General features: G+C 42.8%; 1 protein-coding gene across 16 annotated transcripts in view; it reads left to right on the forward strand.

Moving 5' to 3' along the window:
- Positions 1–13,846, forward strand: part of HTR2C (5-hydroxytryptamine receptor 2C) — a 181,895-nt gene that overhangs the window by 79,791 nt on the left and 88,258 nt on the right. The window contains exon 3 of one of the 16 annotated variants that reach the window (XM_075513023.1): positions 7,447–7,685. The exons of the other annotated variants lie outside the window; for them this stretch is intronic. The gene's annotated coding sequence lies outside the window, so the exon portion shown is untranslated. The remainder of the gene's footprint in view (positions 1–7,446; positions 7,686–13,846) is intronic. 16 annotated transcript variants of the gene reach the window in all.

Below are 13,846 nucleotides of genomic sequence, written 5' to 3' on the forward strand. Positions count from 1 at the left end.
GAGTGTCCCCACGTGCAGCCGTCTTTTAGCAAATAAACCTGCTGATCCTCTAGGTAACAGTCAGTTGTGGAGCAATACCTGGAAACTGGTTAAAGGTCACAGACAGCATTTCAAACAGAAGTCTTCCACTGTACATCTCATAACAGTAAAGCCAACTTTTGCAGTAATGTCTAGTAGTTAGTGATAAATGCTCTGTAGGCACAGAACAACACGATCACCCCACCATGTTCTTTATGATTGGATTTGTCCTAGTAACACCTTGCTCCAAGGTATGGAAATCTGAGACTGGGATTTTTTCAGTGCCTCACCTGACCTGCATATTGGCAGTTTGTATATGGGTGACCCGCAGCCAGGACACCTCGATTGCTTTCAAATCAGCGCTGTGTTGGGGTTGTCCTTTCCTGAGGTGGGTATGATCAGGCAAAGAACATACTTATCATACTCCTTTGGGAAGCGATCACAGCTATTACCTGGTTATAGAGATTTGTCCGCAAAGGCAATATTCAAATATATCTATTGATATCATTCCAACTTCAATGAATAGACATGGGGGCATTCCTGAGCCTTTTCTGAACAAGTTTTACTCACCTATTACTTCTTGTCAACTGCAATATCACATATTTTGCAAACAAATAATTTACTTAGTTCTGTCTAGTACTTCTCACTAAGAATTCTTTTTTCTTAGGATGCTATGAGACACATTTCTTTGATATTATTAACCTCAGTGATACTCTGCAAACTAAGAATAACTTTCGTATAACTGAAAAGCTTTCTGGGACTACCAGTGAAATTTTATAATATAATTTTTTTTATAATATAATTTTAAATTAAAGATTGAGATATTGATAAAACTACAGTAAAATACAGTTGAAAGTAACGAGCGATAGCTGCACGCATCCAGCATGGATCCTGTTTTCTTGTATGCAGAGGTTATTTATTTAGTCACACACTCACAAAACAGCCCAATTATAAAAACAAGCCCTAGCATAACTTTTTTTCTCTGAGTGCTTTACACTAGGGAACTGCCTGAGTAATTTTTGTCTGAGTAGAAGTAATTACCTAGGTTTGTACTTGGTAGCTTTCCTTTTATTAAGGTTTAGAAACAACATTGTATTTTGAATCTCGTTATTCTTTTCATCCCTAGCATTAAGCACGTTAGTGAGCCAGCTAAGGGGCATAGGGTGAGCACAAAGAGGTTTACTTTGCTTGGGGAGGAAAAACATGATTGACGTTTATCAGTGGTTAATAAATTCCGTGGCTAAAGTCAATCTGCAGCAGCAGCAAAGATTGTTTTATAATGCTATTTCCTTAGTAAATGACATTATAGAATTTCCTTGATTATTCATCTTTCTGGTTTTGAAAATTTCTAATTTATTTTGGAAGCCGGGTGGTAATGAGCTTGCAGGCAGCTTATCACGTAATTTCCAACTGGCAACAACACTGGTCTGTGATTATATTTTTGCTTCTGATAGTGTTTGTTTGCTTTATGCTTTACCAAGCATTAAGGTAAAAAATACACTTTATGGTAATTGGGAGCCTGCCGATGCTCCACTGGAAGGAAGATGAGTTTAAGGGTATCTTATCTATCAACATGCCACTTAAAATGGGTATGAGTCTCTTTGTGAAACCCTTGCAGTAGGAGATGGCAATGAGGAAGTGGCTGTGCAGCTGCCACGCATGACAATAAGATGATGAATTCCCATCGGTTGCAAAGGGATCGTCTTCATCCTGCACAATATTTCTTTTCCCACATCAAATGGACTTAGAAAGTGAACACCACCTTCTCTGCTCCTCTGTGCTGAGGCTCCAGGGCCTGAAGAACTGGATTTGGGCCATGAAAACTTGTCTCCTGGGGTGCAGGGACTTTCCTTCCTGGGGCCACAGGCACAGGCTGCTAAATTGAACCCAGCAAGGAAAATGGAGTGGTGGCACTGAGCCTGCAAACCAGAACACGTGGCCAAGGCTCCCTCAGCTCCAGGCAGTTTCCTCTCTGGCACCTGGGATTTGCAGCCCCCTTCGCTGAAAGGCGGTCATGGCCTGACCATGGCAATTTTCCCAAGAGCAATGAACTCACTGTTGCAGTCAGACATGGGTACAATATGTGTTTCTAGAAATGAGAGCTTTTATATGCATCTCCAGTAGTGTTCCCAAATGGTCGGTGCTAAATGGAATGTATTGTTTTGTTGATTTAGCTTTTATCTTAAGAGCAGGGTTTTTAAATAATCATGCATCAAAAAACATCGTATTTTGGAAAGGATTGCACTCAATAAAATAAGCAACTAAAACTTCATCTTGCAATATTCTTGCAGCAAGTACATTTAAAATTCAGGTTGCGTTGGGGGCTAACACAGCAATGAATACCCTGAGACAGGATTGAGACTAGATTTTGGCAAGTCAGAGGGATTAATCCGAATGCTCACAGCAGATTTAGTCCTTTCCATGTGGGGTTCAAACCTTGCTGCTCTGAAAGAATTAGCACACAGACCACAAACCCAGCATGTGTTACACAAGATAAAAACGGACGTTCATTCTAAATCATGATGGGTACAAGAAAATATTATTTTGAAAACTTAAGGGAAATATTATAACAGCATATACCTATTTGTTTATGAGCTCGCAAGATGACTACACAGTTCATGGCAGGCTCTGCGGTTGCTATTGAGTTGGGATCTGTTGCTAACTGATCCCATGCAAACATTACTATATTTTTAGCTATCTCTGCTGTTGAGTTGGGATCAGTTGCTAACTCGGCTTCCTTCTTCCAAAAAATTCTTTACTGTCAACACTAAACAGACATTTTTTGTTGGACTTCTTCATACACCTGCCTTTGCTGGTGATGAGAGGTGCACGTACAGCGTTGTATCATGCTGTGTGCCAAAGTAGGTACTTGCTTGCCACAGCTAATGTCTGAACCATGAAGATGTTGCACCATGAGGGTGTTGTGTTGTTTTTTGAACCTTAGGTTACAGATGAAGAAAAGTTTGATTTATTTGTTCTGGATATTATAGAGATTTATTTACATGAAATTACATTGAATTACTCATAGTAAGCGGGCTATTTTCTCCCTGCCTCACCATCGGAGCGATCTGATTTAGCTAGTGAAGACAGGAGACCTTGGGCTGTGCTGCAGTCAGCAGAGGAGGAGGATCTCCTCTGGGATACAGCTTGGCATGTCTGTGCATCTATCTGATGCCCAATTGCCTTAGTCTGCTCCATTGCCAACAATATATCTGAAGACCTTTCTGATTGATCTCTATGCCTAGCTATGGCCCTTAAGGTATACATATATAACATATGTAGGCCATTATGGGTTATAGGCTGCTGGTTGCTTTAGACAGGACAACACTTGGGAGTGACTCCCTGTGGGAGTATATCCACAAATGCAGAGGTGCAGGGGTTGCGGGGAGCTGCTGGAGCTGGCCCAGGGATTGTGCCAGGACTACAGCATCTTTTCAGCAGGTTTACGGGAATGTATGCAGTATTTTCTCCTCTATTTCCCAGTGTGACAAATAATTTTGAGATAACAGCAAAGAGATCTTTCAGGTATAGAGCAAAGAGGAGATTAAAAAAGGAAGAACAGGTTTTTATAGAAATCTGCACCTCTGTGTAATAAAATATTGAATGTTATGAAGTAAATTCAGCTTCATGAAGTGAATTCAGCCTCATTTTCAGTCCTAAGGTCAGAAGATGATTATGTAAAGGAAAGCCTATTCTAGACATTTCTTCAGGCATTGCAGTTACTTCATTAGCCTTTATTTCTTCTAATTTCTGCTCTCTGACAGCTTTTCAAGTCTCAGGTTCTTCCTTTTTGAAACGCTTTGATGTGCTCATCTGTCTGACAAACTGTTTAAGGTCTTGATCTTAATCTAACATTTGTAGATACCCACAGAGAATTTTGTTAATGAAGTCTTTAAAATACTAAATGAAGTTCTAGTTTTCTTCATGAATAAAGCTTTATCCTTGCCATTATTTTTCCTTCAGAATGATGTTCCTATTTAACATCTAGGAAATTTTTATTCCTACAAAGCAGCAAGGGGCTTTTAGGGCTAGGTATGTAATTAAATGAGGATTTTATATTTCTTTGGGGGACCTTTTGTTAAAAGAATAGGAATATGACATAACTGAAAAGGTCTTTTCAATGAAAGGAGACTTTGATACCACAGAGGCATGAGAGCAAGTGGTTGCCCAACCTCAGATTAGGAGTGCTCCTGTAACTTGATGCATAGTACACTGTTTTCTGGATTGAAGCTGTGGTTTTCCCTGTCTCAAGTTTGGTGTAAGGTAATGAAATTGAACTGAGGGTTCCTCATAAACTATATTCATTAATTTTGGAGCTACTGACAATGATAGCAATCTGAATTCCTGAGTCTGTAATATGGGACTGATGGGAATAATTCATTGCAATGTTGTAGCCTGATTTGGCATTTCAGATCCATAATACAAGGTGTAGTGGCTATAAAAGCCTCCTTGAGGCAAAAGGAAGAGATGTATAAAAGAGGAAAAGGTCGACATTAAGAAGAAAGTGTTTCCAAAAGGCCTGTGAAACTAGGAAGCAATGTCTGCCTTATCGTTAAGAATATTTGGGGCTATTATGGGAGCCCTGCTGCGGTGCTTAGGGACCCATTGCAGCCTGGAGGAGAGACCGAACCAAGAAGAGCGCAGTTGAGAGAGGAGCACATCGACACTCTCCTCTTTGCCTTCACTGACACTGGCATATGCAAACTTTCAGTGTAGCCTGAAACTGTTTTCTACTTGAATCACACAAAATATTTCTTTGCTATAGTAATGTTTGCATTAAAAAAAAAAAAATCCGGTAATGACTTTCCTGGCAACGTGAATAGCATAAATGTACTGCCAGTTTTAAGGCATTTGTCGTAACCTTGGTCACAGCAGACTAGTCAAAATGTGACCTCTTTTTGAAAAGCAAAAACAATAATTCCAAGGGGCAACTTTAGGGAAAAAAGTACCTCTGGAATGTAGAATTTGCTATTGCTTTTAATCTGCCAACAACTGGCAGTGTTTTGGTTGTTTGGGGTTTTTTTCTTTTTCCTAAGTGCTTTCCCTCACAAATGAAATAACGTAAATAAATTATTTACATTGTCTAAAATAATGTAAAGTCATTCCATTTGGCTAATGTGTTGACTCTTCTTAATTTTGAAAAGAAAAATATTTTGCCTCTTGTTGAAGTTAAGACTCAGCATGCACAGCCCCACCACTAAAAGGGAGACCTTTAAATCTTAATGCAGGCTCATTCTTTAGACAGGGACTGAGTGGTCTTTAAAAGTAAGAAAGCTGCATCAAGAGATTTGACAAGGTTCATTAAAGTCCATTTAGAAAATTAATTTTAACACTAGGCATCCTGTCCTTTTTATCTCCCAAGCAAAAACAATAAAAGTTTCATCACATACAAGTAAATACATATTTAAAATGTATTATGGAAATAAATAATCTTCATGTTTAATTTATCTCCTTGTATAATATTTCATGTCCATTAGGGATTCTGACCAGGAATTAGGTAGGACCAGATTCATCATAACGTAGTGTAGGATTGGATGTGTGATTCTCAATTGTCCATAGTGGGAATCTTATCAAGTGAATTGAAATAAAAATTATTTTCAGAAGAGTTATGAAAGATCTTCTGATTTAAAGAGTTCATCTGTTTTCTGAGCAGTGCAGTCTTGGCACACACTCAAAAAACCATGACTCAGCACCTTTACATTGAGGGATTTTTAATGGTTCTTTTAACTACTTCTGTAAGTTTTATTCATTTTAGGATCCTATTATTTTCAGTTGTTGGTTCTCAGCCATGGGGAATAACCTCCTCCCCCCTGTTCCCAATATTACGAAAATTGAAATTTCCACTTGGTTGTTTGATTACAGAGTATGAGTTTTGTGAGACTTATAATGATGTGGACATTTACAACATCAGTAAATCCAGAAGTAAAATTCAAGCATTAGGTAGGTCCTACGTCCTATGGCTCTTAAGGCTGCTCTTAATTCCTTTTTTGCACCAATGAACCTGCCAAGCATATGCAGCGTTCAGTATGACATGGTAGAAGTTGTGTGGAGCCAGGCCTTTTTCCCCAGCACCTGCCCTTTCCCTGGCTCAATTTCCTCTGCAATACAGTTTATCTGTGTGGCATTGTGCAGCTCCTGAAATTGTGCAAAACCTTTAAATAAACATCGTATTTTAGAATCCAGGCGTGGGGACTGGGGTGATGGCTTTTCAAAGTGCTGGATTGTGGCTGTTCAAACACTGCATTTGAGTGGCCCATGCTGCGGAGTGGATACTATGTGCCTGCAAAATTATTCATTAGAAAATGATTGGGAAAAGTAAATGAGTTCTGTGATGCTTTTTTACTGTATTTATCTCAATTACATGCAATTCATGTAAAAGGATTTCAGGAATCTTAAAACATAGAAAGCAGAGTTTTATATGAGCAAATCATATGGAAGGTAATGGCACATTTCAGGGAAAAAGATGCCCATCATGCTCTCACTCTGAGTCTTGGCCACAATGGGTTTAGGAGAGTTTTTAATTCCCAAATTGATGATGTTCAAAACTTTGCTGGAAGTTGCAGCTGCTCAGTTCTTAGTCCTGTGGCATGAGTCATTAGGGACTGCAGCGTTTTGGCTGCCCCACAAGAAATGTATTTCCATGAGTTTTAAATATTATTCATTGGTACTGACCTTGCAGTGACACTATTTCCCAGAGGAAACTCAAGTTTTAAGGCTTCATAATTTTCAATGTAAATCACTTTGGAACCCTACATTAAAGGGGAAAACCCTCATAAGATATTTGTTTCACAACTGTAATTATAAAAATAATGTTCTAATCTGAAAAAAAAGACTAATAAATGGGAAAATCCACAGAGAACCCCTTAACATCTAAAACCAAGCCAGCCCAGTGACTCAGATATATTAGTTGCTATTGCTTAGTGTTCTTAAAGAACTTACTTGAGACTGTCTTGAAAGACTAATAACTAAATGAAATAAGCTGCACTTTTCCTGTCTTAGGTAGGCTAAGTCTTAAAGCTAACAGTGCAAAGTGTAGCCTCATAGTCTTTAAACATTAAATAAGCATTTTGCGAAGGCAGTGGCTGTAACGGAGGCCCTGGTGTGTGTTTCTTCACCCCTCTGTGAGCACTCGGCCAATTATTTTGGTGAGTCCCACCTGAAGGGACAGAAATAAGCATTTTAGTAGAAATGGCTCAGTAAATTTTAGATGGTGACAAAACTAGACTATGAACTCTTGGGATAAGTACACTTGATCATTCCTAAACAGTTGTCTTAAATTCAACCCAAATGTTTCCTGCTGATAGAAATGCCACTTCCTCCATTTTGCGTACATTCAGAATTGGTACCTTATATGATGTCTGCAGCTTGGACAGTGCGTGTCATTCTGTGAAGAAAAGAGCAAGCTAACATGGAATTTGTTCTTCCCAGTGATACTGTTTCGAGGTTCAGCTCTCTTTTTGCTGCCTGCACTGCTGTCACCCAGGATTAAAAGCTGTAGATATACCAGGGCTGCAGCAAGGGCTTTCAGCGACTTGGATGAGGACTGCAAAGATGCATCAGAACATTGTGGGCAATGACTTCTGGGAAGATCATGAAAAAATAAAGTATGGATAATGGACTTGAGTTCCTCTCTCTTCCCTTTTGGCAGTTATCCATGGTAACACAAAGTAAGTATAAAGCCTGGCACCAAGACAAAAGGCTAGTGATTTATGCTTGCTTTAAGAGATCCTAAAGCCAAGAGGGATCTTTAAGGGCTTCCCTGAATTAATTCCTGTTTGAACTAAAGCTCAAAGCTTAAGCCAAACCTTGCAGGACTGCAGCTGCCTGCACCATGGCCATAGCACCAGGGAGCTGAGCTCACAGACCGTCTTTGTCACAGGGCTTGGGTTCAGCTGGGCACGTGGGCGAGCCCACCAGCAGGTTTGTGGGATGGTTTGCATGCTCAGACCTTAGCAGGGGGAGTGCTTTGCTGGATGGGGCTGTGAGGAGCTCTCTCCTGGGCTGCCCTGCATCTGCTGGCCTACGGGCTTCACTGACAGCTACAGCGATGACATCCTGGTGTGTGGGAGTGAGCCTTGCTGAGCATCTGGACCCTCCTGAGACTGGCATGGGTCAAATTTGTGATGCTGAGCAAAACTGACGTGGCAAAATCGCCAGGGCAAGTAACACGTGGAGAGTTTTCCCACTTTGGCAAGCAGGTCAGTGGGATCCAATGAAAAACAGAGACTGAAGGAGTGGGTGTTTGAGCCTGGTGATGAGCTGAGATGTGCCCGACATCCTGTTCAGCCCAGACACTGTCTCCTATTTTGGGTAAGACCCCTTTGCTCCTGTGAATTGGTTGTGTGGGGGTGCTGGACTACATTTTCTGCCCCCTTTGCTTTGGTGCCGTTGAGGATTAAGTTTTTGGATCTGCTCTGTGCTCGTTCTTGTTGATTGCATCCTTCAGATCAGTTCCATCTCCAGGGGGCGTGAAGTGTTGTGGGTTTTTTGTTGGGTTTTTTTTTTTTTTTGGTCTTTTTGACTTAAACGTGCCACAGAGAGGGAGCAGGTGCTAGCGAGGGCAGTCAGCCTGTGGCTCTGAGATGTGTGGGTTACACTGGGGCATAGTTGAAGTTGTACAGAGTTGAGCTAGGGGATACTGAGGCAATAGGAGCCCAGAGGGAAATGCCAGTGAAACACCTCGAAGCACACAAGGGGTGTTCTGTGAAGGAGGCACGAACGGCAGCCCAGCTGAAGTGCCTCTACACCAATGCACGCAGCATGGGCAACAAGCAGGAGGAGCTGGAAGCCATTGTACACCAGGAAAACTATGATATGGTTGCCATCATGGAAACATGGTGGGATGACTCGCACAACTGGAGTGCGGCGGTGGATGGCTATAAACTCTTCAGGAGGGATTGGCAAGGCAGGAGAGGCGGTGGGGTGGCTCTGTATGTTAGGGAGTGTTTGGATAGTTTAGAGCTTAATGATGGTGATGATAGGGTTGAGTGTCTATGGGTAAGAATCAGGGGGAAGGCCAACAAGGCAGATATCATGGTGGGAGTCTGTTACAGACCAGCCAACCAGGATGAAGAGGCAGATGAAATATTCTATAAGCAGCTGGGAGAAGCCTCACAATCGCTAGTCCTTTTTCTTGTTGGGGACTTCAACCTACTGGATATCTGCTGGAAATACAATTCAGCAGAGAGGAAACAGCCTAGGAGGTTCCTGGAGCATGTGGCAGATAACTTCCTGACACCGCTGGTGAGAGAGCCAACTAGGGAAGGTGCCCCGCTGGACCTCTTGTTCACGAACAGAGAAGGACTTGTGAGCGATGTGATGGTTGGAGGCCATCTTGGGCAGAGTGATCACGAAATGATAAGAGTTTTTGATACTTGGAGAAGTGACGAGGGGGGTCAGCAGAACTGCCACCTTAGACTTCCGGAGGGCAGACTTTGGCCTGTTTAGGAGACTGGTCGAGAGAGTCCCCTGGGAGGCAGCCCTAAAGGGCAAAGGAGTCCAGGAAGGCTGGACATTCTTTAAGTAGGAAGTCCTAAAGGCACAAGAGCAGGCTGTCCCCAGGTGCCGAAAGACGAGCCGGTGGGGAAGAAGACCGGCCTGGCTGACTAGAGAGCTCTGGCTCAAACTCAGGAAAAAGAGGAGAGTCTACAACTTCTGGAAGAAGGGGCAGGCAACTCAGGAGGACTACAAAGGCTGTGCAGGGAGAAAATTAGAAGGGCCAAAGCCGAGCTAGAGCTTAATCTGGCTACTGCCGTAAAAGACAACAAAAAATACTTCTTCAAATACATTTGCAGCAAAAGGAGAACCAAGGAGAATCTCCAGCCTTTAGTAGACGGGGGAGGGAACACAGTGACAAAGGATGAGGAAAAGGCTGAGGTACTTAATGCCTTCTTTGCCTCAGTCTTTAATAGCAGGGCCAATTGTTCTCTGGGTACCTGTCCACCCGACTTGGAAGATAGGGACGGGGACCAGAATGGAGCCCCCATAATCCAGGGGGAAATGGTTAGTGACCATTTGGTGTACACTTAGACATTCACAAGTCTATGGGGCCTGATGAGATCCATCCGAGAGTACTGAAGGAAATGGCAGAAGTGCTCACCAAGCCCCTTTCCATCATTTACCAGCAGTCCTGGCTAACTGGGGAGGTCCCAGTTGACTGGAGATTAGCTAATGTGACACCCATCTACAAGAAGGGCGGAAAGGAGGACCCGGGGAACTACAGGCCTGTCAGCCTGACCTCGGTACCAGGAAAGCTGATGGAGCAGATCATCCTGAGTGCCATCACACGGCATGTAGAAGATAACCAAGGGATCAAGCCCAGCCAGCATGGGTTTAGGAAAGGCAGGTCCTGCTTGACCAACCTGATCTCCTATGACAAGGTGACCTGCCTAGTGGATGAGGGGAAGGCTGTGGATGTTGTCTATCTAGACTTTGGTAAAGCCTTTGACACGATTTCCCACAGAATTCTCCTGGAGAAACTGGCTGCTCATGGCTTGGACGGGTGTACTCTTTGGTGGGTAAAGAACTGGCTGGATGGCCAGGCCCAAAGAGTGGTGGTGAATGGAGTTTACTCCAGTTGGTGGCCGGTCACAAGCGGTGTTCCCCAGGGCTCTGTGTTGGGGCCAGTTCTGTTTAATATCTCTATCAATGATCTGGACGAGGGGATCGAGTGCACCCTCAGTAAGTTTGCAGATGACACCAAGTTGTGTGGGAGTGTTGATCTGCTTGAGGGTAGGAAGGCTCTACAGAGGGACCTGGACAGGCTGGATGGATGGGCCGAGGTCAATTGTATGAGGTTCAACAAGGCTCAGTGCAAGGTCCTACACTTGGGCCACAGCAACCCCATGCAGCGCTACAGGCCTGGGGAAGGGTGGCTGGAAAGCTGCCCGGCAGAAAAGCACCTGGAGGTGTTGGTCGATAGCCGCTGGAATATGAGCCAGCAGTGTGCCCAAGTGGTCAAGAAGGCCAATAGCATCCTGGCTTGTATCAGAAATAGCGAGGCCAGCCGGAGTAGGGACGTGATCATCCCGCTGTACTCGGCACTGGTGAGGCTGCACCTCGAATACTGTGTTCAGTTTAGGTCCCTCACTACAAGAGAGACATTGAGTTACTTGAGCACATCCAGAGAAGGGCAACGAAGCTGCTGAAGGGTCTGGAGCAGAAGTCTTATGAGAAGCGGTTGAGGGAACTGGGGTTGTTTAGCCTGGAGAACAGGAGGCTGAGGGGAGACCTTATCGTTCTCTACAACTACCTGAAAGGAGGTTGTGGAGAGGTGGGGATCGGTCTCTTCTCCCAAGTAACTAGTGACAGGACAAGAGGAAATGGCCTCACGTTGCGCCAGGGGAGGTTTAGACTGGATATTAGGAAATTTTACTTCACTGAAAGGGTTATCAAGCATTGGAACAGGCTGCCCAGGGAAGTGGTTGAGTCGCCATCCCTGGAGGTACTTAAAGGATGTTTGGATGAGGTGCTTAGGGACATGGTATAGTGGTGGTCTTGGTAGTGTTAGGTTTACGGTTGGACTCGATGATCTTAAAGGTCTTTTCCAACCTATACAATTCTGTGATTCTGTAAACCTGGTATTTCTATTTGAAATCAAAACATTTTAAATAATCCACTTCAGAATTAAAATGACATCTCATCGTTTCTATATTAAGATTTAAACCCATCATAATATCTTAAATTTACATAAAACCAATATTTAAGCATTAGATGTTTCCTATTAACATGTAAAGAAGGCTACAACCCAGGAAATTCTCTGGTTAAACACATGAAATTATGCTTAATTGCAGACCGTTTTAGTTCAGAAGAGCAGCTATCATCAGACCTGTCTTAGGCAAGGTATAGGTGAGGTAAGGTCTCTTCTAGCCCTTTGATTGTATTATGATCAGCCACGTTTGGCTCAAGTCACTAACTGTGGAGATAATTTTCTTCATATGATGACTCTCATTTAAATGCAGATCATGTTTGATGTTTTCTTTTGTAGCCAGTGCACCTATTAAAATACTTTTTTTCTGTATTGTTAATTGAATTCTAGCTTTGATCCGAGAGCAGTTTGACACAAATTGCAGGTAAAATTAATCATCTAATAAATAAGAAATGTAAAAATTAGGAAAAAGTATAGTTACTAACCATGGTCTGCTATTAGCATAAAAAAAATTGAAGCTACTGTAATGACACAACCAGTGGTAACTGTTACCAGGCAATCAGAATCAGTCTTTTTCTTTGGGGGAAGATTAACAGGTAACTAGGATTATACAATAGGGTTAACATCGGTTACTTAAATGAAAATGTTTTGGCTGCAGTCAATGGCTCCTGGGTCAAATGTCTATTTAGATCATACCTCTGCTTTGCATAGTGTTCCCTCTAATGTTTTCTGCTCTTTAAATGCTGAAGTTGGGTTTAGCATGCGTTGCTTTGGATGTGATGGGGGGAGCTGACACCGCTCTCACCCTTCCTGACTCCAGAGCAGCAGCTCCCCTTCCCTCCACCCACCCAATCCCAGGGCTGGGGGTGGTATGTGGTTCATGGCCTGAGCTGTTGGGCTGAATATCTGGTCTAGGGGAATAGAGAAAACAACCCTGGCAGTGCACCAATGCAAATAGCTTTGTCACTGGTGGATTTGGCCCCATCTTTTCAGGGGACAATTTTTTCTCTGTTGCAGAAAAGTAGACACTAAAGGCTAAAGACACTTGGGCCACTTCTCTGTTGGCCACAGGGTACTTGTGCATCAGGGACAGAAAGCAACTCCTAATCTGGTAAAATGTGGGCAGTCCAGTTGAACCTCACTGGTGAAGAAGGGATGTCTTCTGCTCTAAGGCATTTCAGGAACAGAATGTTGTCTCCTGTTATTTAAGAAATCCATTCCCTTTCTTATGCAAAGCATATCGTAACAGTATCAGAGAGCATCATTAACCTTCCTCTCATTTTGGGAGGAACTGGTTGACTGCACTAAAATTATTAAAAGTGATACACTGGATAACAAACAGGAACGCTAATTGGAGACAATGTCAGAGGAGAAGTGTTTGAGGGACAGAGTGAAAGGCAGTGCTTGTATCTATCTCGTTCTCTGTGCAAAGGACTGCAGTAAAAAGGAAAATGACAGAGTGCAAAGCTGAAGCCGTATAGAATTGCTATGACTTTAATGTGTTTGCTGTACCCTACCTTGCTGGCAGAGAACCTGCCACTTTGCACCCAGTTTAATTTCAGCCGAGGGCTAACTTCCACAGGATGAAAATTCGAGTGTGGTGGAGAATGTTATTGTCTGCTTTTTCTGGCTGCGAAAAAGCTTAATCGTTCACTCTTTGCTCTGCTCTGTTCTGTTTTCTTTCCTAAGAGTGTTCCATAAAATCTACATATCCAGAATTGCCCATGCTGACTTTTTAATGAGGAAACAGCGATGTGCTCATACCTCGGGACTTCGGATGTCACCAGTTGAATCGGTATAACAGATTGAAGTGAGATGGATGGCAGGTTGAAAATGGTCTCTTGGTCTGTGCTACTCTGAGTTGCTTAGTGTCCACTGGAGAAAATGCAGTTTGTCAAAATTGTGCTCTTTCTCATCCTCATCAAACGATCAAAATGAGAGTTAATCTTCTGCCCTCCTGTGAATGTGTGTGGGGGAATTTCTCTGTTGTGGGGTGTTGGGTTGGGGTTTTGTGGTGGGTTGTTTTTTTCTAGATCACCAAGTATGCTGTTGGTTATGAATTAGAGGTTTTAAATCAGGCCTCTGGAGATATGCAGCTGTCTTCTTACTATCTTCTTACATGCCATGAAGCCATTCAAAGGAAAACTGAAAGCCATTTTCTGTAAAATAATTTTCCTTTGC

Source organism: Mycteria americana, chromosome 10, assembly GCF_035582795.1.
Source record: "Mycteria americana isolate JAX WOST 10 ecotype Jacksonville Zoo and Gardens chromosome 10, USCA_MyAme_1.0, whole genome shotgun sequence".
Taxonomy (NCBI): Eukaryota; Metazoa; Chordata; class Aves; order Ciconiiformes; family Ciconiidae; genus Mycteria; species Mycteria americana.